At 40.5% G+C, this 23818-nt stretch overlaps 1 protein-coding gene across 1 annotated transcript in view; it reads left to right on the top strand.

Moving 5' to 3' along the window:
* Positions 1-11219: 11219 nt before the first annotated feature.
* Positions 11220-23818, top strand: part of erfl1 (Ets2 repressor factor like 1) — a 55708-nt gene continuing 43109 nt past the window's right edge. Inside the window, exons 1-2 of the mRNA XM_072658856.1 lie at positions 11220-11256; positions 15235-15393. The gene's annotated coding sequence lies outside the window, so the exon portion shown is untranslated. The remainder of the gene's footprint in view (positions 11257-15234; positions 15394-23818) is intronic.

Here is a 23818-nt window from a genome sequence, read left to right as displayed (position 1 = left end):
AGCGACAGCAGAAATTGCTTGGCTGTGGCTGTGTGGGATGATAGTGTTTTTGACAGGTAAATAAGGCAGTGATTGTCGACAGTTACACTGCACCTCTCTGACCCCCACACACACCGGCCTCCTCCATCTATATTTCACTCTGACACACATGCTGACTCCCTCTCTCTCTCTCTCATTTTGCCTCCCTGTCCCCTCTTTTCCTCTCTCTCTTAATCCTTCTATCTCTTCCTATCCCTTTATCTCTTTATTTTTCCATCTCTCCATACACACTTGCTCTCATCTCTCACCTCACTGCTGAAACTGGTTTACTCACCAGCCCTCATGAACACAGTGTACACAACAGTGCATTGATCTGGGCATATGCTAACATGCTAACATGCTAACATGCTGATACAGGACATAGATACAGGACAAGAACTAAAACATGTTGTATACACCTGAGAAACATAAAACCAAATCAGGGCTTATTTCTGTGTGGGCCTACAGACAGAGTGCACTAGTCCTCTGAGACATAGTACAAACTTAGGGACGTTGGTGCTCTTGCAGGGAACATTGACATTGAAGCCAAGTGGGAGAAAAATGTACACTGAATTCCTCAAAACAATATCACAAATGGATGGACGGACGGACATATGGATAGATTGAATGGACAGACAGACAGATTTATAGAACAATAGATTGAAGACAGACAGATAGATAGGTCCATCATCGAAAGGACGGACAGGTGAATAAACAGACAGATAGATTGACTGTCAGACAGACCAAAATACAATGATATCTCTTCTATGTATTCCACCATCAGCTATGAGTGGTAATATTGAAGAGTGAAAGTGTTTAGGAACCATAGCAACTCAACCACAAGCCAGGCGGTAGACCATGTAAAGTTACAGAACAGGGACACATAGTGCATAAAATCCCCAACAGCCTGCTGACTTAATAACTGCAGAGTTACAAACCTGCTGTTAGACCTGCAAAGGAGTGACGAACTCCATAATAATGCTTATGGATTTACAATGGGATGTCACATGCTTCTGTAGGTGTAATGTGTAATTGTCCCAATACTTTGTCCATATAGATAGATAGACAGACAGACAGACAGACAGACATGTAGATAGATAGACAGATAGATAAATAGATAGATAGATAGATAGACAGACAGACAGACAGGTAGATAGATAGATAGATAGATAGATAGATAGACAGATAGGCAGACAGACAGATAGATAGATAGATAGATAGACAGACAGACAGACAGACAGACAGACAGACAGACAGATAGATAGATAGACAGACAGACAGACAGACAGACAGACAGATAGATAGATAGATAGACAGACAGACAGACAGGTAGATAGATAGATAGATAGATAGATAGATAGATAGACAGACAGACAGACAGACAGGTAGATAGATAGATAGATAGATAGATAGATAGATAGATAGATAGACAGACAGACAGACAGATAGATAGATAGATAGATAGATAGATAGATAGATAGATAGATAGATAGATAGACAGACAGACAGACAGGTAGATAGATAGATAGATAGATAGATAGATAGATAGATAGACAGACAGGTAGATAGATAGATAGATAGATAGATAGATAGATAGATAGATAGATAGATAGACAGACAGACAGACAGGTAGATAGATAGATAGATAGATAGATAGATAGATAGATAGACAGACAGACAGACAGATAGATAGATAGATAGATAGATAGATAGATAGATAGATAGATAGATAGATAGATAGAGTAGTGTTTTCTTTCTTTTGCACCCCTGCTAGGCCCTGGTCTCCTTCCTTCCCCTTTTCCCTTCCTTCTATCTTCCTATCCTCTTTTATCAAGTCAACAACCGTCTCCCCCCTCCCCTCCTGTTCCGCCTCTGCCTCCCTCCCTCCCTCTCTCAGCCTCTCTCACTTCAATCTCAAGTGTTTTCAATTTTATTCTAGAGTGGAATTAACTACCCCCGATGTCAAATTGCCGACGAAATCGATAATAATATCTTTACAAAAGAGGATATTCCAGTCTCTCGCGTCGGCTTTTGAAAAATGGAAAATTTAGCCGAGATTGATTCATTAGTTGACACGTTATAGGACGGTATAAGTATTGATCGCGGCCTGTCATGTCCCATCTCGGCTAATCGAAGCTGAGGCGCTCTGTCGATGGGCGCATTTTTCATAATTCCAACGCCGGGGAGAGAGAGAGAGACTCGCCGATGGAGGCGACTGCAAGGCACGGAGAGAGAAGCAGAGAGTGTACGGGGGGAAAAGAGAGATAGACGGGGGAGAGATGACTGGGGGGAAATAGGTAGGGGGCAAAGAGTGGAAGACCGAGAAATAGAGTGAAAAAGAGGTATGGGGTAAAAAGGAAAAAGGGGTGGGTGGTGGTGGTGGGTGGTAGTGTGTGTGTGTGTGGGGGGGGGGGGGACGGGACGTAGTGTCCACGGAAACAGTCCAGCGCGTGGGGCAGTTTGGGTGGGAAAAGGTGTGTTAATAGTGCAGGTAGAGCAGTGAGCCGTACATAATGAATGCATTAACTAATTAAATGCAAACGATGAGTAAACGAGATGGATGGGGAGGGGGCGGTAGAGGAGGATGGGAAGAGAGTCGGGTGCAGGGAGATTGAGGGAAAGAGCAAGGCCACCAGGGCAAGGAGAGGGGGGGAATGGGGTTTAATAGCGTGCGTTGAGGGCGGGAGGTGTGAAAATTGGGAGATCGGATGAGGAGACTGAGCGAACGGGGGGCAGAACGGTGGGGGGAAGTAAATAGAAATCGAATGGTTTGGGTGCGAGGAGAAAGAAGTTCTGGAGCGAGGGGAAAAAAGAAGAAGCAAGTGAAAAGGCAATGACGGTGATGGAGAAACTTTTGATAGGCCTAGTTGTGCTGCTCGTTTGAAAAGTTATCTTTTGGCTTATGTGTAAGGCCTTCAATCTCCCTCAACATGTCATGGCCGCACGTCTCGAGCCGGGGCCTATTACCTAACACACTTGTCAATCATGAGAGATTGGCTTGCAGGGTTATTGAGGCTATCAGGGAGCCTGGGGTCTCTACATTGGATCAAGTTACAGACCACAGTCAACAATTAGCCAACCGCTTTATACAGCCCACAGGCTGACTGTGGAAGTGCATAAATTACATCCATGATGGTAAACATTCAGGCGTGAGTTCTTTAAGGTAGTGGATCCCAAACCTTGTCCTGGATTACATACACATAGGGGTTGCCTGCTCGAACATATCACCTTTAACTCAGGAAGGGCTTGTTAATTAGCTATGAAGACCAGGGCGTACTCCAAGATGAAACTTTAAAAATATAAGTTGTTTAAAAGATTTTTTGAGCAATGTCATAAAAAGACTTTTTTTGAAGAAAAGAGGGGGTGGGGTTGGGGGGGGGGGGGGTAATGTGCATTTTAAAGGTCTGAAGAACCTTCACTTGATGTACATTTTCTTTACCAGTTTAAATGTTCTTCACACTAACACTCTATAACATTTCTATAACAAATATAGTTCATTGAACGAAAAGTGGTTCCTCTATGGCATGTCTTAAATCTGTTGATCTTATAGGACGTTTACTTTCAATGGAACCGAGATGAATCCTTCAATTGATCTTATACGTCTAGCTTATCCAATTACGACCATCCATTATTCAGTTATAATCTGTAGGCAAAATCTGGACTGGAGTACATGCTGGACGTGGAATGAACTCATCTGTCAAAAATGCACGCGTGTAGACTGAACACTCGAGCCTCACACCCTGTTAAAAAGGGTGCTCAATCTATATACATATCCAGCGGTGTAAATGGATAATGATGCATTTGCAGTCCTACCCTCTCAAAAATAAAGGTTCAACAAAGGTTTTTAGAGATACCATAGAAGAACCACGTTTGGATGTATAAAGAAACATTTGTGTAAGAGAGACATGTGAGAGTGTGAAGAACCTTTTAAAGACTCAAAGAACCTTCCCTTGACGTACAGGTTCTTTGCCAATTTAAAGGTTCTTCACATTCATTACTGTGGAACCAAATGTGGTACTTCTATGGCATAACTCAAGAAACCATTTGTAACACCTTTATTTTTAAGAGTGTAAAAAGCCCCTAAATATCTTAAAATGATTAACAGGCCTTCTGCAAGTGCGGAATGTAAGGTTTGGTCTTGTGTTTGTTGGTGTTTACTAGAACGTGTGTTTACACAATATTATCAAAATTCACGTGAATTCATTAGACGGAGGGGGCAAATGATGGGGTGGATTACACGTAAAAGAACAGAGCAGAGCAGAGAGAAAGAGGAAGAAACAGAGAGATGGAGAAAGAAGGGAACATAGATGTGTGAGAGATGGAGGAATAGAGGGAGGGAGTGAGAGTGGGGGTCTCGGTACTTGGCAGTCTCTGAGTATCTCAGGTTCTCTCCGGCCGGGGAAAGCGGTCGATATTTAATTGTTATTGCTAGCATGAAACGCACGGAAGCGGTGCCTGTACGAAAATTTCTCATTTATTTGGTATTCTTGTTTTCTCTCTTTCTCCCTCACCCACCGCCCCCTCCGTTTTAGAAGAGCACCAGAGATGGTGGTTGGGGGGTATTTAGACACTTTGAGGTGGAAAGAGGAAAGAGTGATGGGGGGGGGGATCTTCTCTCGTCTACCAAGTTTTTGTCCTTAGACCATTGTATCCAGCCTTCCAGCACTCCCTCACTCACCTACTCACCCATCAACATCCCACCTAGCCACCCCACCCCACCCAACTCCAATGCCCCAGTCCTCCTTCACCCCAAACCCCACCCTCCCCCTCCACCTGTCCAAAATGAAAAATCCGTCATTTTCCATCAAACGTCCAACCAAATATTATCTACACTCCATTCCCAGGGATCGAATCTTATTTAGTGCGAAAGGGATTCGCCATCTGTTTTCAAATTTCATTCCTCCATGAACTTTATTTTCTCTGACTTTGGACAAAATTATAACCCGATCGATCCGCAATCTGCCCCCGCCGTCTACATATATTTTCCGCGGCCGATTCACTCTCTTTTTTTTTCGCTCTCGGTCGCTGGTCAATTTTTCGGACGCCGGAGCGCCTCGATCGCGCCTTCACCGGACAGATTGAAACTCGGTGTGTGATGTAGGGGGGGAACCCCGCACCGCGCGCTCTCTCCTCCGCTCCTCTACACCTCCACTCTCTCCTCCACTCCTCCACCAACACTCCTTCAATTCTCCACGCTTCTCCTCGGCTCCTTGTCGGCGCGCTCCGGCAACTCCTCGCGCTCTCGTCACGTGCGGAGCAAGGGGTTTGATCTCCCCCCTACCTACCTAAACCACTCACCACCCACCCCTACCTCCTCCTCCTTCTCCTCCTTCTCCTCCTCCTTCTCATCCTCCTCGCGCCCTGTCCCGCAACTCGCCGCGCTCAGACTTGGCAGAAGAGGCACGCCTGGAAAGAACGTGTATGGTGGGCGACACTTGTTTTTCTTTTATTTCTAAAGTTCTAAGAGTGTGACAGGGTGGGGGTCTTGTTTGATTCAATGGCTCTAGCTGTAGTTGTTTCATCATCGTGCCTTCTCGTGTAGCGCGTGGCCAGGGTTTGCCCGTAGATGATGTGCATGACATAAATCGTTCCGAAACCGGACGCAACGAACGCAAGTTGTGTGTCAGCTGATTTTAATGTGGTTTCCAGTCGGCGCTGTGGGGGGCAAATTCTACGTGCGGAACCAAAGTCCATATGAGGAAGCAGCGCCAGGTAAGTCAACCCCCACCCAATCATCTCTCTCTACTTTCTCCCGCTTGCGCTTCTAGAACCAGAAGCACTCTTAGAAGCAGGTGTAAACGTGTAGAAGTGTATCTAACTGCAGAAGTCCTCTGTAACGCTTGTAGAAGCTGTTTGACCTGCTGATATTTTTTGTGTTGAGGTGTTTTAGTAGTGTCAGGAATGAGTTTGTGTTTTAATTAGAAAAGCTTACAGAATGACTTCAGTTTCTGCTGGGGGGCGGGTGTCACGCTATCTCATAGCTGGAGGGGGCGTGAGTAAAGTGAACGGAAGGGGAACTGGAAGGTGATGCATGGTGCACTTGTTCTTGCATTGATTGCTCTATTTGTTTGGAGCTAATTATTGCGGGGGAAAGTGTGTTCGCAGGCTTCTGGTATCAGTTTCCTCTACTAGTTTCTTTTCACTTGCTGCTTTCTTGGGGTGGGGGTGCTTCTTGTGGTCTGCTGTGGACGTGGCTGGAATTTGGTTGGTATTTAGGTGGAAGGTGTAATTTTCAGAACAATGTTGACTAGATACAGATGCCTGATTTATATAAACTTATTTTCTTTGTGTCGAATCGCATTTGTATCTTAATCAGAGGCGTTAGAAAAACATTGCATTGAACATAATATTCATAGGTCAGTTTTGCTGATAAGTACTTGTGCTTGTACTTGTGTAAGAAATATAATGAAAGACTACACAGCAAATTCTCCGGTTCTAAATTTAACACTGTGAGAGCTGATACAACACTGGTCAGTTTAAAAGTTTTTCTGAGAACCGGTCCGAGTACCACCTTAGAACCTGCATGTCTATATCTATTAAAACCCTACTAGTATGAACTTTTAATGAACTGTACTTACATGCCTGTATAATCATGCATGGGTAACTTTGCTTTCCACACATTTTCAATTTGGCCACCTAAAGGTGTCCATTTCTACTAGGGTCATAAGCCAATATTTATAGCAGCCATAACAGGCTTAGTACTGTAAAAAGCCTTGCTCCGCTGATTATCAAACACTCATAAACACTGTGCCTGATTATACTCTCTACCCCATCCATTGTTGGATGTTACAGTCAATGACTAAATCATTCCTCATTCTCTTTATGACTCTTGGGCATGTTTATGGACTTGCAGAAGGTTTAAGTAACAGAGCAGACACAGAAAAGGGCACGGGGGCTTTATTCAGCTGAGTGTTTTTATGTAATAGGCAGCTTCCTGAGAATTTGGTTTGGAACATGGACTAAGTTTAGCGGCCTGTTTAGTGTAACTTTTGCACTTCAGTTCGGATAGTAGATGGTAGATCCCCAATATCCCCAAAATAACCAATTACTCCAATCCAAAAGCATTCCTATGTTTATATACATATGTTTCATTTTTAGTTGCTAATTCATGTCGCTACTCTCTCATGCCACCCTCACTTAACCTCGTATTTCACAGCTGAACTGAAGCTAATTTAGCTACAGTTAACCGCACTCAGCTCCATCCACTGGAGGAGTATGCTTAATTACCCACAATTAAATCCCCGTGCTAACGAGAAAATTACTCCAATATGAAATAAAGTGACATGGTCAAGTAGAAAGAGCAGGTTCTTGTGAATTAGGGTCATGGGCAGGTGATGTCAGTTAAAACAGGTGAGGCACTAGAGTGGTAACGTCAACACACCGCAGTTCATCTTCCTGAAAAGGAGAAACATCATTTGGCAAAATGGCACCTGCCGAGTACATTTGAGTGTGGTGTAAGAGTGTGGTGTAAGAGGCCTTGTCATGTAGATTTGTCACCCTAGCCCAGACTATAAAAAGGGATTGGAATTCTGGTCCCAGAGGGCTGGATTCCTGCACAATCTTGTGCTTTTCCAGCTCAAGCCAGGTTTTGTCGTGTTACAACAGGGAAATCATCATCAACTGTGATGGACTCTGGCCCTTGCTTCTTTACCCTTGCAATAAACAAAGGTGGCATGCACAGGCTTCTGAGTGATATCAAGGACTTTAACGAGACACACTAAAAACTGTTTTAATGGATTTTAGGATGCATTTAATATTTCAGTATATGGTATCTGTACATGGCATTGTTTGGGCAGGTCATATTATTAAGAGCTCTTCATATAAAAAGATCCATGGAACAATGCAGTTCCTCCTGACTGCATTGGAGTTTACACTGTAACTCACAGTCCTGAAAACAGCCTGTCCTATTTTCATCCTACTATACCTGCAGTTCACATTATACTGTTCTGAGCATAATGATGAGTCCAGTGACTTTAACCTGCTTATATGTGTCCAACCTACGTTATGCTTTGCTGCTGGTGTGAGAGGCCAACACAGAGAAGATGAGTTTGTTAGAGATAATTGTAAACAGTGGTAGTAATAACACTGGGCCCAACAGTGATAACAATTAGATTTGATTTCATTTGAGGATGCCTCCACAGCTGCTACCCTTGCCCCCCTTTAGCCCCCCGAACCCCTCTCACAGACCATGCTAGCGCCCCACCCCCCCATGGGGCCGTCTCCCCCTCAGATTAAAGTGGGTGTGTTAATTCGGTGGTGTAGCGATCGAAGAGCTCTGGCAACAATGGGAAATGGGCTATTGATCAGACCTGCTCAGATTAAGACTGGGGACTGGAGCTCTTTCTCGCTCTCTTTACCTCTCCTTTGCTCTCCATTTCCCACTTCTAGCTTTGCTCTCTTGCCATCTCACTGCTCATTCCACCTCCACCTCTCTTTCTCACTCATACGCATTCTCCTCTTCTCTACTACTCTCTTCCATCTTTCCTTCATCCTGCTTGCCTTCCAATCTACACTCCTAAAAATAAAGCTGTCTAGAAGCATTTTTTAGAGATAGAAGAACCACTTTTGGTTACCTAAAGGATTTTACCTAAAGGACTATTATTTTAAATGAGATGTGGAACGGTCTACTTTTAAGAAAGAAATCAACACATCTCATGTTAAGATGCATCTGGTTTCAAATTCAATTTGCCCTGAAAAGGCAACGAAGGCCATTCAAAGAGACAGCAAATCTATTGCATAGGAATTAAGCATTAAAAAAATCCCACTTACTTATATTAATTGCCTCAATCAATAATACTGCAAAAGCTCAACTGGAGGCATCATCAGTTGTCATGGTTGTTATTAGGGAAATAGATCACTGTGCTATATTACTTGCATCCGAAAACTGGTATTCAGGATCTAGAGCTGTGTCATATGGTAGGTATCCCAACACAAGAGTTATGATTCAATATATTGCCATATTTTTCAATAATGTTTTCAACAAAACAATTAAATATATAAAAATATATATAAAAAACTGTCATAGTATAAAAAAACACTCCACCATATGCATAAAATCTGAAAATGTTACTTTTTATGCAGTCAGAACAGAGATCTGAAAACAACACTGTGTACAACACTGCTACCTAGCGGTCAGGGTTTAAACACCACACAAAATGAACCGCTGTCTGAAACCAGCCTTTACATGTAAACTATTAATTAAAATCAATACTGTGTTTCTGAGAATGGACACAGCATTGCAAAACATAATATCACATACTTTTAATATATCGGTATTTTCTTACACATCCAATATGATAGAAGAGAAAGATATTAAATGCTCTCAAGAAATCGGAGGAGTCATTCTTTCATTGTTTCCCTCTTTTTACTGACAAGACAGACTGTTCCTCATCATTTAATAGGATTTCTTTTTAGTTAGCTTCAGGATGGATCATTTGGAATACTGTACATACTTAAGGCATTTTCCTGATGTCAGTACAATTACTGACAAATTGTGTGATCCTGTGTGATCAATTACATTGATCAGTTGGATGATTTCAGCCTCAATGGTAATTTATGGATATTTACTAAATCTAGTACAATCAGTTACGAACAGCTAACGTGTTTGTTTTCTAATGAATCTCTGGACTTTTGATGCCATGTGGCGCAAGTACAGACATTCTTGTTGACTGTTCAGTAAGGGCTCATCATGGCAAATTGTCCTGTGAATATGTATTGACAAGCAGGATATCCTATTAATCTGAGTTAATGAATCACATTCACATTGCTTATTAAGCTAATTACAAGATGATTATTTTGGTTAAACCCTGCATTTGTGAACATCAAGAGTGTTTTCTAAAGTATTCAGTTCCCATCCCAAATACATCTCAGTTAAGTTCTTTCCCTACATTTCCACTCAAAGTTGAATCAATGAGTTAATAACCAACCCTTATGTGATTTCATCACAATAAAGCCAGGTTTTCTGGAGGTAGGCTGCCTCAGACCTTGGGATTAAGAACTGATCCAGGCTACAGGAGGCTGAATCACTTGTAAAGGAGGTTAAGCAAACAAACGTGGTGGTGGACTTGTGGCCCTCTCCGAGTGTCAGACACTAGGGGGCGGTAAAGAGGAGTGTTTGTGCAGTTCTGCTCCGAGTGCCTCACATCTCAGAGCCTGGCAGTAGCTTTGAGGACGTTCATGCTTTCACGATCCATCTTTCTCCTGTCTTTCAGCATCTCCTCTCATCAACCCCCACCCCTCCCGTTTCCACACACGAGTGACTTCCACAGGTTTACCTAATGGATTATTAAGTAGCTGATTGAGGATCAATTAAGCACTTAAAGTTTGTTAGGCAGAGTCAATGGCTGTGAAGTCTTGCAGTGCTGGTCGAGTAACTCATCGCTAAGTTTTGAAACCATGCACGTTTGCTGCTCATGAGGCCATGGTGGTGGACGACAAGGGAAGTGAAGGAAAGGGAAAGAAAAGGACACAATCTGGAGTAAAAAAGGCAAGTTCACATGTAGACATGGTATTTTTTTGTGTGTGTGGAAGGAGTGTGATGCAGTTTAATATTACGGGAGGTGAGATGAGGTTGTGGAATAGAAGTTGCATCTCTCTCTCTCTCTCTCTCTCTATGTATATATATATATAGATATATATATATATACTGTACATATACTACTACTACTTGGAAAATTGGAAAACGAGGATGAATTCGGTGCGAGTGTTAAGAACGACAGAAAGAGAAAGGTCTTTATTTGGTGGCGAAAAAGAATGAGAAAGAGAAAGAGGGAGAAAGATGGGAGGGAGGGAGGACACAACTCTCTCTCTCTCTCTCTCTCTCTCTCTCTCTTTCTAACCTCATATACGAGACAGAGGAGCGGAAACGGGTCGAATCCTACTTCAAATTCTCTTTCCTCTCGGCTTGTCGACCGGGGAAAACAAACCGACCCGAGGCACAGCGAATGGGGATTTACTAATTAACTACTTACACACAGCGAGAGAGAGAGAGCGAGAGAGAGAGAGAGAGAGAGAGAGAGAGAGAGAGAGAGAGAGAGCAAGAGAGAGATGCGCACCTCCTCTGCGCGCGGCGCCCGCCCTCTCCCTTACTTGCAGAGCTCGTGCTCGCTGGTGTAGAGGTGTGCGTGCGCGGTCCCGGGCTCCCAGCGCCCCGCACACACACATACGCACACACGCACACACAAACTGCGGCCCGGTGGAAAGAGTAACCTACGGAGCGCCAGAGCGGGACGAGTGGAGGTATGACAGTGACGGCACTGCGATCGGAGATCATTCTGACTTCTTTGCATGGCTTATATACATGTTTGTTATTTTATTTATATTTATATAATTGTGCTGGAAGTGAATGCGTACTGTTTAAATAGTTTTGCGTTGTTTAATGTAAATATAGGAGCTGCATATTGTCGCGGTAATGCACAAAACGGCAACTTTACAGGAGAAGGAAAAAAACCTTCCTAACTTTCAGTTAAAGTCAATGTAAAAAGATTTTATAACAAAAGTAATTTGGAACATTTCTGTTGGTCCGTTTATCTTTTTGACACAACTTGTGTTAGTTTCAAAGTATACATAAAAAGTTTGCTTTCCATGTTTTTATACATAAAAGTGAAAAATGGGAAAAATGGAGATACGATGTTTGTAGACACGAGTGCGTTTTTACAGCTCTACATTATTATTATTATTATTAATAATAATAATAATAATAATAATAATAATAATAATTGTATATATTTGTCGTAGCTTGTGTGTTGCTCTCACTGATTTTCACGAGCATTGACGTGAATCATAGTTACTTTTATTTATCATAGCTAATAATAGATTTAGATTTAAGGCTGTTTGTATATCATCGACGTCACGCAAAAACTCGTATCTGTATATCAACTGTGTAAGGAAAAAAAAACTAACTTTCAGTGGAAGTGAATGTAAAAATGTATGCCAAGTCATTTTGGAGCGTTTCTATTGGTCCATTCACCATTAAATTTTAGTCCAATATGTAAAGCCCTGTCGGGTTCTAATATGTCAAAAAGAGAAAACTAGCAAGAGAGAAGCCTGTGAGTTTCATGTGTGTTATATAGTTTATAGTGAGCAGGAACATTGGCTTTTGAGTTTGGCGAGTTTGTTGTTTGGGGCGGCCCGGATCAGCCGTGCAATGTGTGCGCGTTTGTTAAAGATTTGCTTGGAGCCTCTCCGACACAGTTCTCAGCTCCACATTATCCATCAGTCAATTAGACAGTCAATCACTCGTTAAGTGGAGACATTTCATGAACTCTTGCGTACATCCCTTCCACCTGCCCTTTTCCAGGCAGTCAGTACCCATCTACATTACCTCACTTCTTAACAGCGACTAGTCTAGACATAGGCTAGATATAGAGGAAGGAATTTGGTCATAGCTTATATAATATATGGCTTATATATAGCTTATATAATATATGGTTCCTCTTACGCAAAATCCTAATTTATCTATGTTTTATTTTTTTTTACTGTTTTAACCTCTTGACATATTTCGAAAGTAAGTATAGTTTATAGTTTAAGTATATTTTGTTAGAATTTCATGATACATTGGCCAACAGAAATGCTGCTTGGATAAAATATTTTGCCCTGACTTCCATGGAAAGTTATGAAGGTTTTTACCGCCTGTGGAGTTTACATTTTGGAGATTCGAGGTTTATGCGTGACACTGATAATATGTAAGTGACATTTAAATGGTTATACAGATAATTATTGTGTATTTTTAATTTCAAATACGTATTGGGGTACCGTCAAAATTACAGGTCAAAAACATTTAATACAGTATAACTAAACTAATAAACAAAAGAAAACACATTTTCGAGGGTATAGGATACAGGTCAGGCAAATAATTTTATTTAATAAGAGCTGTGAACTTAACATCTTATAAGCCGCTAAGCCGTGGTAGCCGCGGCCGCAGAAAGTTGGCTATAAGAGTGCATGTCCAATTTCCACTTGAAGCCTTCAGGGGGGTAGGCTACGACTCCAAAAATGAGAAAGTTAAATCAAAGATTTTCAGCTCGCATTGGCCGATTTTGGATGCATATCCATGTGCGCGGTGGGAGCGCCTCATCAATTATTTGCGTCGCTCTGTTTTTGATAACAGGTGTTTATAAATCGATATATAGACATGTAGCTCTAACCACATCAGATGTCCTGATCTTCCACTAGATGTATCGAAACCAGCAGAAAGTTGTTTGCGTTTGTTAAATTATTCACCACGTACCACCACGAGTAAATCCCGAGGTCTTGCAAGTTCTCCAGCCTTCGTGATTTTGGTCCTCCTGGATCCTTTTTTTCTTTTTTAAAAGTTTTTTTGGCTTGTTTGAGGGGGATCCAAAGCGGCTGTAGGTCCAGGTCCAGTTTCAATATTAAAGTACAAGAAAATATGTTGAAGATAAAAAGAGAGGCCGGCTGTCTTTGAGGCACTCTTGTCAATGGATTTTATTATTAGCATAGTGGAATTTTTTCCCTTATTTCTAAGATTTTATTTTTTTCAACTATTTTTAGATGGATATCAAGGCCTGTGTGTATTCTACACACAGATAATAATCAATAGAAATGTTGCAGACTGTTTCAGGCCTCTCAGAATACATTTAAAAAGTCTTACCGCATGAAACGTAATCTGGACATATACTCAAATGTAAACATTTGTAAAGTTTGATAGCACTTTTCTCTTAATCTACTATGAATTAACATTGTTTTCTGGTTTCAGTTAATCCAAAACTAATTCAATAGAAAACGTTTGCTTAAATGGACAACGCCAATAATACAGTAATAAAAACAGAAAAAAACGTTAACTTAATTCTGACCCCTCCACGCGTTGTTGTTTTTAGATCTCCTCCTCTCTGGATCCTCTACTAAAACAGTCGCATCCTACACATTTCTGCGCATTTTTTTGCCTGTTTTCACAGCTCGTTTCTTTCCTTTCGGGATAGGCTTCTGCCCACTTTCTGAATGTGGTTTAATTCTCTTTACACAGCGAGGCTACTTGTGCCACTGCTCCGCGGCTCCCTCCTGCGTCTCTCCGGCTGTCAATATTTGCTGGAAATATTTCCGACATTAAATGGCATTTGGGGAAATCTCTACTCTCTCTGTCCCTCCGTCCCTCAGCTTTAGCACCCCTCCCCCATCGACTGCCTCACTCATTCTGAGCGACTTATTATAACTACATCATATTAATTACAACCGTATTAGGAAACTTAATAATAATAATAATAATAATAATAATAATAATATAATTGTATTATTTCTAGAACATTGTTTAACAAGTCGAACAATACATATACAATACAGATGACATTTTCTTAAATGAAAAATAAGAAATACTGCAAATTTCCATTTCATTCATATTGACTCAACGCTTCATGATGTTTTCCCTTCTCCTGCAAAAGTAACATTTTGGACAGATTTGTGCGTATTGTTGTTATTTATTTTGTTTGATATATTATTTAAATTCGTATTTAAATGGACGCGGATGGACGGTGGATCTTTGAAACAGTTCAGTAAAAAAACGCCATAAGAACCCTGTTTGTTGCAGCGGAAAGTTTTTGAATACTGTGTTTAGTTGGTAGATTAAAATTATAAAGCCGTTGTCACGTAAAAACCTTGTGTATATTTTTGCTCTTTGACTTTTTTGCCTAATTTTGATTTTTATAATAGTGTCAAAATGTCATGATTATGGATCAATTAGTAAACGGAATAAAATTCTTTTACACTGACTTCCAGTTTTTTTTTCTTAACATTTTTTCCCCAACTAAGTTAACATTATTTATAATATATACAGATTGCTTATAGGTTGTCTTTTTTATGGCGCACGGGTTACCTGCTTTGTGCCATTTTAGACATTCTAATTCTGACAAGTAACATGTGTGACATCAGTGCACCTAAGAAATTACAGGATTTCCACTTGACTTCCAAAAGACTATTGACTACTGAACGTGTCGGAACGTGGTACCAGCTTTGGCCGTGACTGAGAGCCTCAACATCAGCAGGGAAACTGCAGTGTGAGGGGTCGTAAGCGTCCTGAGCCGTCCCTCGGGTGATTGTGTGTGTGTGAGAGAAAGAGAGCAAAAGGGAGACAGAGAGAGAGTCAAAAAGAGAGAGAGGGGAAAAGAGAGCGAGGTAGGGTTTGCGGTCCAGTTCACTTAATGGTCACGATCATCAACATGTTATAAAAAGAAACATTATGTATGTTTTTTATGTTCATTCCAGAATAATCTTCCTTCCACGGAGCGGCAGAACGTCCATTGCCATTCTTAACGGATCCAAAGACACCCCGCGATTCTCAGTCCGGCTCAGGAAGGGCCCCGCAGTACGTCTCGGGCTTCGGCCCGCGGTTTCCACCTGAGGCAACCCCACTCCGGAGATCCGGTAAGTGTATGGACAAAGACTCCACACTCTCTCAGTCTTACCAGCGAGGAATATACACCTGCACCGGGGTTTACTCGGTTCTTTGTTCAGTTTCTACAACTAAAGGCAACAACACCTGTAACATACCGTTTTACCCATGCCTAACAGCCCACGTCAGATAGTTATTCTAATTTACATAAAATCGCTGTCAAGCAAAAACCTCGTATGTCGTTTGCAGTTTTTCAGTTTTTGACAAAGTCTGAATCTGACCGTTGTTCTTTTCATTGTGTCAAAACTTTCATGATGGATGGACCAATAGAAATGCTTGAAAACGTGAAACATGAAATAAAATCTTTTTTACATCGACTTGAAAGTTAAGAAACTTCCATTATCCTGTAAAGTTGGTATTTTGGAGATGCAAGGTTTTTGCATAACAGTGAAGAAGAAGAAGGTTATAATATAATTACCTGCCTAGTTGAAAACTGCCCATTTGTGCAGCTTGCCTGGTCAAAGAAATGTAATGAAATATGATGCAATCACAACAGTTTATCCACAAACGAACTCATTACTTTCTGTTCTTCTGTTTTCTGGGTCTGCAATCACTAGATGCTTGATTCCAGTGGGTTTTTAAGCATTAGGGAGACTTCATTTCTTTCTTCTCTCTTACTTACTTACTTTCTTTCTTTCTTTTCTTTTTACATAATTCCAATTTACCATCTGAAATAGCTAACAAGCAGGTAAAATATCAACGAATTCAAACAGTAGTAACAACAGGTGCCCTTATAATCTGTGCTCACGCCACAAACAAGTTTATTTTTTCCTTTTAGGTCAGTTAAATCTGCCATGCAAATGAAAATGATCAGGAAAGATGAGAGCTGAATTTCTTTCTCACACTAAACACTGAATTTCCTATCACATATCCAACATCGACCTACTGTATATCTAACACAAATAGTCAGTAATCAACCAGACAATCCTTTTTCTAATGTTAGACTGGATAATCCTATGGATTGGTCTTCAGTCTGATCTGAGTTGCTGTTATGCTCAGTGGACAAGCTTGTATTATATGTCTCATGGCTCCTCAGTGTGGAAGAATGTAAGACCTTTTCTGTTATTTGCCAAGTTGATTGACTCATTAATGCTGTGGATGTGGATTTCTTTAAGTCAGTACTGGTACAACGCATGGTGTAAATATTGATATATAAACAAATTGAACAGAACTAATGTGTGAGACCATCACTTCAGCGACTGTGTCCTGAATACTTCAACAGCATTAAGAGTCTTTTACCTTATTAACCATACATACTCCATCACACGCTGTCCTCAATATCTTCCCCTATCTCTCCAACCCCTGATTTTCATACACAGCAACTGCTCATGCACACACACACACAAACATATACATACCTTTGTGTGCTTAAGGTAGTAGTATGCCAGTAACTTAAGGCTTCTGGAGATGGCATTGCACAAGGATGAAGTGTGCGAAGGGATTAATAGATTGAGAAGAGGTGGTACAGTGCAGTGAATGTCTTGTTCGTTGTGTGGAAAATGGGTCAGAAACCAGATGTTAATGATTGGAAAAAATTAATGATTCCATTTGGGTGTGCCAAAGGCCACAGTATGAAGGAAGTAGCTGACTTTGCAGGTGTATCGATAAGTGCAATCATACAGGCCTACTTCTAGAAGCAATTCTTCTCTGGAAGCGAAACAATGTTCATTCACAAGCTTTGAGACAAGCCGACTGTCTTTTGGACACAATTCTGACCAGAATTTTCAGTAGACTGGAATTTCTGCCACTGCTGGTAGACCTGTATGACTGTACACTGCGATACTGCGATACAAATTCAGCTACTTCCACCAAACCCAATCCATACACCGAAATGCAATCACTCCTTTTTGACAATCATTGACATCTGCCATCATTTGTGACCCATTTTATACACATCGAACCAGACATTCACTGAACTGTACCACCTCTTCTCAATCTATGAATCCCTATAGGTACATGTAGCCCTATCATCCTCATGTAATCTGCAGAAGCCTGGAGTTACTACCATTTTTAACACATAAGGTGGCTAATTTTTTGTCAGGGGAGCTTATATATACCTACATATCTCTCGATCTGGCTGGTTGGCAATGTGTAGAGTAATAAAGGTCAGTTAATCGATGGGGCCCAATTTGATAAATCCCAGTGACTCTTATCACAACGTGTATGGAAGAGAGAGAGAGAGAGAGAGAGAGAGAGAGAGAGAGAGAGAGAGAGAGAGAGAAGAGAGTGAGGAATTATTTAGGATTAGGAATAAGAAATAGGAAAAGGAGCAGATCTGGAGACAAACAAAAAACAAGCATTTAAGAAAAAGACTACCATAAACATCTTTACGAACTACCATAAAGTCTGTAAATCAATTTAGCTTACACCTTATTATGAAAGCATTCATAGCAGTAATTCATTTATGAACTTTTTACCTGAAGCCGATTTGAGAGCATTGCTCTGAGGGAAGAAATAGGATTTGTGACAGTTTAGTGACTTAATAATGTGTGCATTGTGCTTATGTTCAGGTTACCTGTCAATATAACAATATATCATTATATATAAGTATAATTATAAATATCCTGGTAGTTTGCTTTGGATTTAAGCTGATTAAGTTGTTTTCATATCTAATGTAAAATAATGGGAACAAAAACAGTGTTTTTCAACATTGTAGAATGTAGAAATGAACTGCTGATACATAAACCTACATGAATCCTTTAAAAAAAACTTTACACATTTGAAAGTAAAAAGAAAGTTAGAGCAGAATTATGTGAGAGTTATGTAAGAATTTGGCCAAGCCACATAAAAATACAAGTGTAAACGCACCCAAGATGCATTTAAAACAGATACGAATCCAAGCATTTAAACTTTGCAATCAGTGAAGTCAGTGGAGCATCATAATAAGATCATAATGGTTTTAAAGCTGTCATTTTAATGTTGCTCTTAAGGCCTTTCTGTGGCATCACATGGTATTGCACCTTTATGTCTTAGTAAAGTAGCCAGAAAAGATAAGCATCATCAATGACCAACACACACACACACACACACACACACACACACACATATACACATACACTACAAAAGTTGCTTGGCCAGGAAAGCAGACTGACGCTCTTGTCCTGTCTGTTCATCTAAATACCAGCTCAATGTAATTCGATTGAGATTAGTTGCACTGGCATGACAGGAGGTCCCCAGTATTGCCAAAGCACTTAGGAGGCAATGACAGGCTCCCATCGACGTGTGCTAATACAACACTCCACGGCTGCCCATGCATTACTACTGCAGCCCTCACTCACTCACTCACTCACACACACACACATACACATATATACTGTACTATTTATATATGCACACAGCAGTGTTTCTGTGCTCATACATTAATTGTTAGAGAGAGTGTAAGAGAGAAGGAGAGAGAGGTACAGTGCTAAGGCTACTTCCCAGTGATCAGAGGTCCAGAGTATAGTCACACAATATACACTGGATGGAGGCTGTGGTAAAGATGGACAGAGTTGGTGAGAGGTGAGAGGCCAGAGGGGTGACATAAGACGGAAAATAGAGGAAATGGTAGAGAGTTGCTGGAGAGGAGAGTGATGGAGAGAAAGCAGAGATTGATGAAAGTGTGTGTGAGGGAGAGAGACAGAGAGAGGAAGAGTAAGTACTCTGAGAAGATGGATGGAGGCAAGTTTGAAAGAAACAGGCACAGCCAGGACGTAGTGAATCTTTACAAGATCAGAGATTAAGTCAACATGTCCCCGGTCAGTCATTAATCCGATTTAAGAGCAATTAAGGTAAGACTGATCCTTTCCCACAGAGTGAGAGAGAGATAGAGAGAGAGAGAGAGTATATATTTATATATATGTGCTTGTGTGTGTGGTATTAGCAGTAGTAGTGTGCACACTTAAAAGGAGCTTGTGGTGTGATCTTGGATGCAGTCAGAATTTATAAGCATGATGTGAAAAACCTGATTGATTTCTTAGGATTTCTGGCAGAATTGTAAGCATAATTTGAAAATGTGATAATCCACCAAATTTCAAAGCAATAGACGTTTGACCCCAGCAGGTGCCTTTTGAAGACTTGAAGAAATTATTTTCAGCATAATATGGCTGATTGTTAATTGTTATTAATTACATAGACATGGAAAACACCCCCCCCCCCCCCTTTTTTTTTAAGAAACAAACAGTCAATTATTGAAAACTAAACTACAAAATCACTTGGAATCCATTATGGATGTGATTATACAACATGGACATAAAGCATTACATGTCAAAATCCTACAGGTTAACAGATGACGTGTGTGTGTGTGAACAAAGATGTGTGTGTGTGTGAAGAACCAATAATTTGTAAACTGCCTGTATATATACTGAAGGTTCACACACATATGTCTATTATAACATCTGTCAAATGATTAAAAGGTCTAGAACTAAAGAAAGTTCAACTAAGAAGCAGTGTCTTTATGGCACTTTTGTGAAATGAAATTAAAATAAATGCAGAAACAAAGAGGTTACAAATTACAAAATGGTATACCACAGGCATGTGTACTCTGCAGTATATTATTCACAATATTGGACATGAATTTGTATAATTTAGATAAAGAATACACAGTAATTCATTTCTGTGTCTGCAGAGATATTTAAAAGTCATGGAAATATATTATATAGATTTTATGTCTGGGAGGAGAAATATTAATTATAGCCTGACTTCTATGTGGAATTTCATTCATTTCAAACTGCTAATAATAGATCAACATCTGGGATTATGTTTACACAACATTCCACACCAAGTGCTCTAAAGATTTACAAATTGCAGGGTGTAAATAGAGGATGAGAAAAATATAAAGATTGTTAGTTGAAAGGGTGGGGAAAATGCATTTGATTGTGGGTAGCTTATAACCTTGATGTTTGTTTTGTCTGCAATGCCACAGTTTCTTTCTCCTCTCATCCCAGCCTCCTCCCTCATTATGCTTCTTTATGGCGTCTCATGTTTTAGATGTGTATCGCAGGCCACAGGTCGACACAGGGCCCTGGCTAGTATGTACTGCTGCAATGTATACTGGGAGATTGTGGTAGTGATAGCTGCACGGACTGACACATACACAACAGGAACATAAATCAAACACAACACACACACATGGTGTTGTCTTTTTAGGCTATGGTTGCAGTTGTTCTGCCTAATTACACAACAGAAAATGAATCCAGTTCACTACATACACAGTTGCTTTTAATATTTTTGGAGCCGGTGAAGTGGACTGTTCTACTATTGAATTCTAAGAATACAAATACCGCAATTAGAGAAATATTTAGAATATTAGAGCAAATGTCATCTTAGTTTGCTACTGTCAGTGTCATATTGCTATCATATCCAATCCCTGTAATCTATTGTAATTTCTACACTAAAATGGCAACTACCATTTATGTAAACATTTTACAAATAATTGACCAATAGAATTATTTTGAAGAAAATCAACATTACATAGTGTAGTGGATAACAACACCTTCCCCAGGGAAGATTATGGTTTGATTCCCTGGCCAGGCAAGCACACCATGCTACGTCAGTAAGAGTCATTGGACAAGGCTTTCTCATACCTGTGTAGCATGATTTAAATATATAAGAGCACAAAACAAATTGAAATAATAAATGCAAATTACATAATTGTAAACTGTTTTGACTTGGATGTATGACTCTTGTGGAATCATTCTGCTGGTATAGAACCTTTACATTTTGTGGAGATTCCTTATGGAATTTTCCTTCTGAAAACTTCAATGCTGTCCTCTTACCCCAGATATAGATGGTAGACCAAGGCATTAACATTTGGGGTTTAGGAGACTACATGAGAAGGCTAATGTAGCTATCAAGTAATAAAAGTCACCTGAAATCTTTTGTAGAATGTTTTAGGTCTTGGTAAAACCACCTTTATAGTCATGAATTAGAATACACATGAAAACTCCCTCAAATAAAATGTAAGAAAATGTAATTAATTCATTTGTAAAATGGGAAAAAGAAATGAGGAAAAGTTACCCCACATTCATTACTACTTCAAAAGCCTAAAAGTAGAATCAGATGCAGTACAATAACTGCAGATGATTAGAACATTGTTAGAGAGGATTTTGGAGAACTCGGTCTTATTTGATATGATGAAATGATATAAAACATTTCTATAGTTTTGCGTTTTCATCTCTTAGTATTGTTCAAATAAAGATCACGTGTCCATATGTTTAAATATGTTAAAAAAAGACAAAGGTTTTCATGGGGTGTCCTATTTTTTCACATGACTGTATGTTATGTCAGAAATGTAGTTGAGTGTGAGAGAAACAGAGACACCTCCTCAATCCTCACTGTAGCCAACTGTGAAAGAATACATAAGTGTTGCCATAGACTGAGTGGAGTGTTACTTATTGTTGACCAGGATGAAGCGCTATTGACTGGCTCCTCCTGCAGAGGGATAACTGTGCAGTCCTGAGGCCAAACCCACAGTGGCATTTAATACACTACCCTAGTGGCCGCTCCACTTACTCTGTGTGTATGTGTGTGTGCAAGTGTGCACACATACACACAAATCACACACACTAACTCTCGAGTACACTCACGCTCTTGAGCTGTATCCGCCTAGATCAATATGAAATGGCTTTGAGTGGAAAAGAACATCAGGAATCAAGAAGGAAGCAGAGACATGAGGAAAGAAAAATGCTAGACTCGTAGGAGGAGAGCAAGATGAGGCAGAAGGGGACAGAGAGAGAGAGAGAGAGAGAGAGACATAGAAAAGACAGCGCGAGAGAGAGAGACAGTGATACCTCAAAGGCTGTCTCTAAGTAGGATATAATTTGCAAAAAAGAAGGATACACTGAGGATGCTCCACACAGGGGACACATAAGAGAGACATAAGAAAAAGGCAAAGACACGGACTGGGAGCGGATAAGGGGGCAGCAAACAGTAGCGTGGTAGAGTGTGTGTGTTGAGGGGGGGGTACAATTTCCATCAGGTTTTCAATTGGGCTGGATCAATAGTGTATTAGAGCTCACCTTGACCCCGTGTCTCCCCCCTCTCCTGGTCCTGCCTCACAGGCCAAGCCACTTGCACACGCGGCAGGGGGCTGCATAGGGGGAGCGACTGCATTACTGTTTCCCTCTCTGTGACCAAAGTGGCAGAAAATGGCAGAATAAAAAAAGGAGACAGTGAAAGAAAGAGGGAGATGGAGAAGAGAACAGGGCCACAAGAAGAACAGATACTACGGAAATAAGATGTGCAGGGGTGTGTGTGAGTGTGTGTGTGTGTATTGGCAAAAACAGTACAGTTCGGTTTTGTTGGTGTTGCGTGTACTCTGTGGACTGGGAAACTAAAAGCTTTACAGCTGAACAGTAAGCCAGCACTGGCTATAATAGAAGTACATCTGGTAGTCACTGTAATATGCTTGTGCTGTGCCTAACTAACCCTTTAAAGCAGCATTATGCAAGAACTGGCATTTCTTACTCCTGGGCTCCCCCTACAGTCAGAAAGTGTAATAAGTGCTTTGAGCCACCACTAAAGAACTCACTTTCACATGCATTTTACAAACCGAGAGAAATAGAACGGGCATCTGAAAAGAATGGATCACGTGGACTGAACAGAGTACTATTATAGTATTTTACACAAATATAACTTGGGTTATGCAGCATCACACGTGATCATTTACCTGTCTGCTTCATCAATGTTACATTGCGCAGTTTGCAGTGGGCTGAGCCTGGAGCCTCTCCCTATTACAGGTCAGTGGAGCATCAGCATGACGTTGAATCTTATTTTAAGGTTAAAATGTTACATAATGGTGCTTTAACTATGGTAAAATCACTGTAATAATGTGTGCTTTACTCTGATTTGCTTTGCTCTAATATTCTGCTTATAGATTTACTCACTGAAGGGCAGAGCTCATTGGGCTACATAACACCTGAATGAGCCTTTCTTTTTCTACAATCGAAGTCAATGTAAAAAAAAAATATATTCCACATCATTTTGGAGCATTTCTATTGGTTCATTCATCAGGAAATTTTGAGACCATGTCAAGAACAGCAGCTAGATTCATGATTTATGTCAAAAAGTGAAAACAACAAAAAAAGGTTTTTGCTAGGCTTATTCCAAAATAACTAAAGCAGCCTGTATGGCTACTTAAACCTGTTGGAATAGGTCTTATAGGTTTAAGTCAGTTGTTATGCAGTGCTTATTGTATGTAAAGCCTATGTAGCCTTATGACTGCTGCCTTTCCATAAAGAGTTGTCCTTAGATTCAGTGCTAATACTGTTCTGCACGTGATAGCCCATATGGTCCATTGCCTATTTGAACCTGCTGTTAACTGCTATTTCAGTTAAATATATTTGATAGTGACACCCAAGTTAAGCTTATAACAAACATGAGGACAGACTGCAATGCAGCTGTCAAATGCTGCTTTAA

Source organism: Salminus brasiliensis, chromosome 1 (genome assembly GCF_030463535.1).
Source record: "Salminus brasiliensis chromosome 1, fSalBra1.hap2, whole genome shotgun sequence".
Lineage (NCBI taxonomy): Eukaryota > Metazoa > Chordata > Actinopteri > Characiformes > Bryconidae > Salminus > Salminus brasiliensis.
Note: the sequence above shows the minus strand (reverse complement) of the source record. Positions and strands in the feature narration are given on the sequence as shown.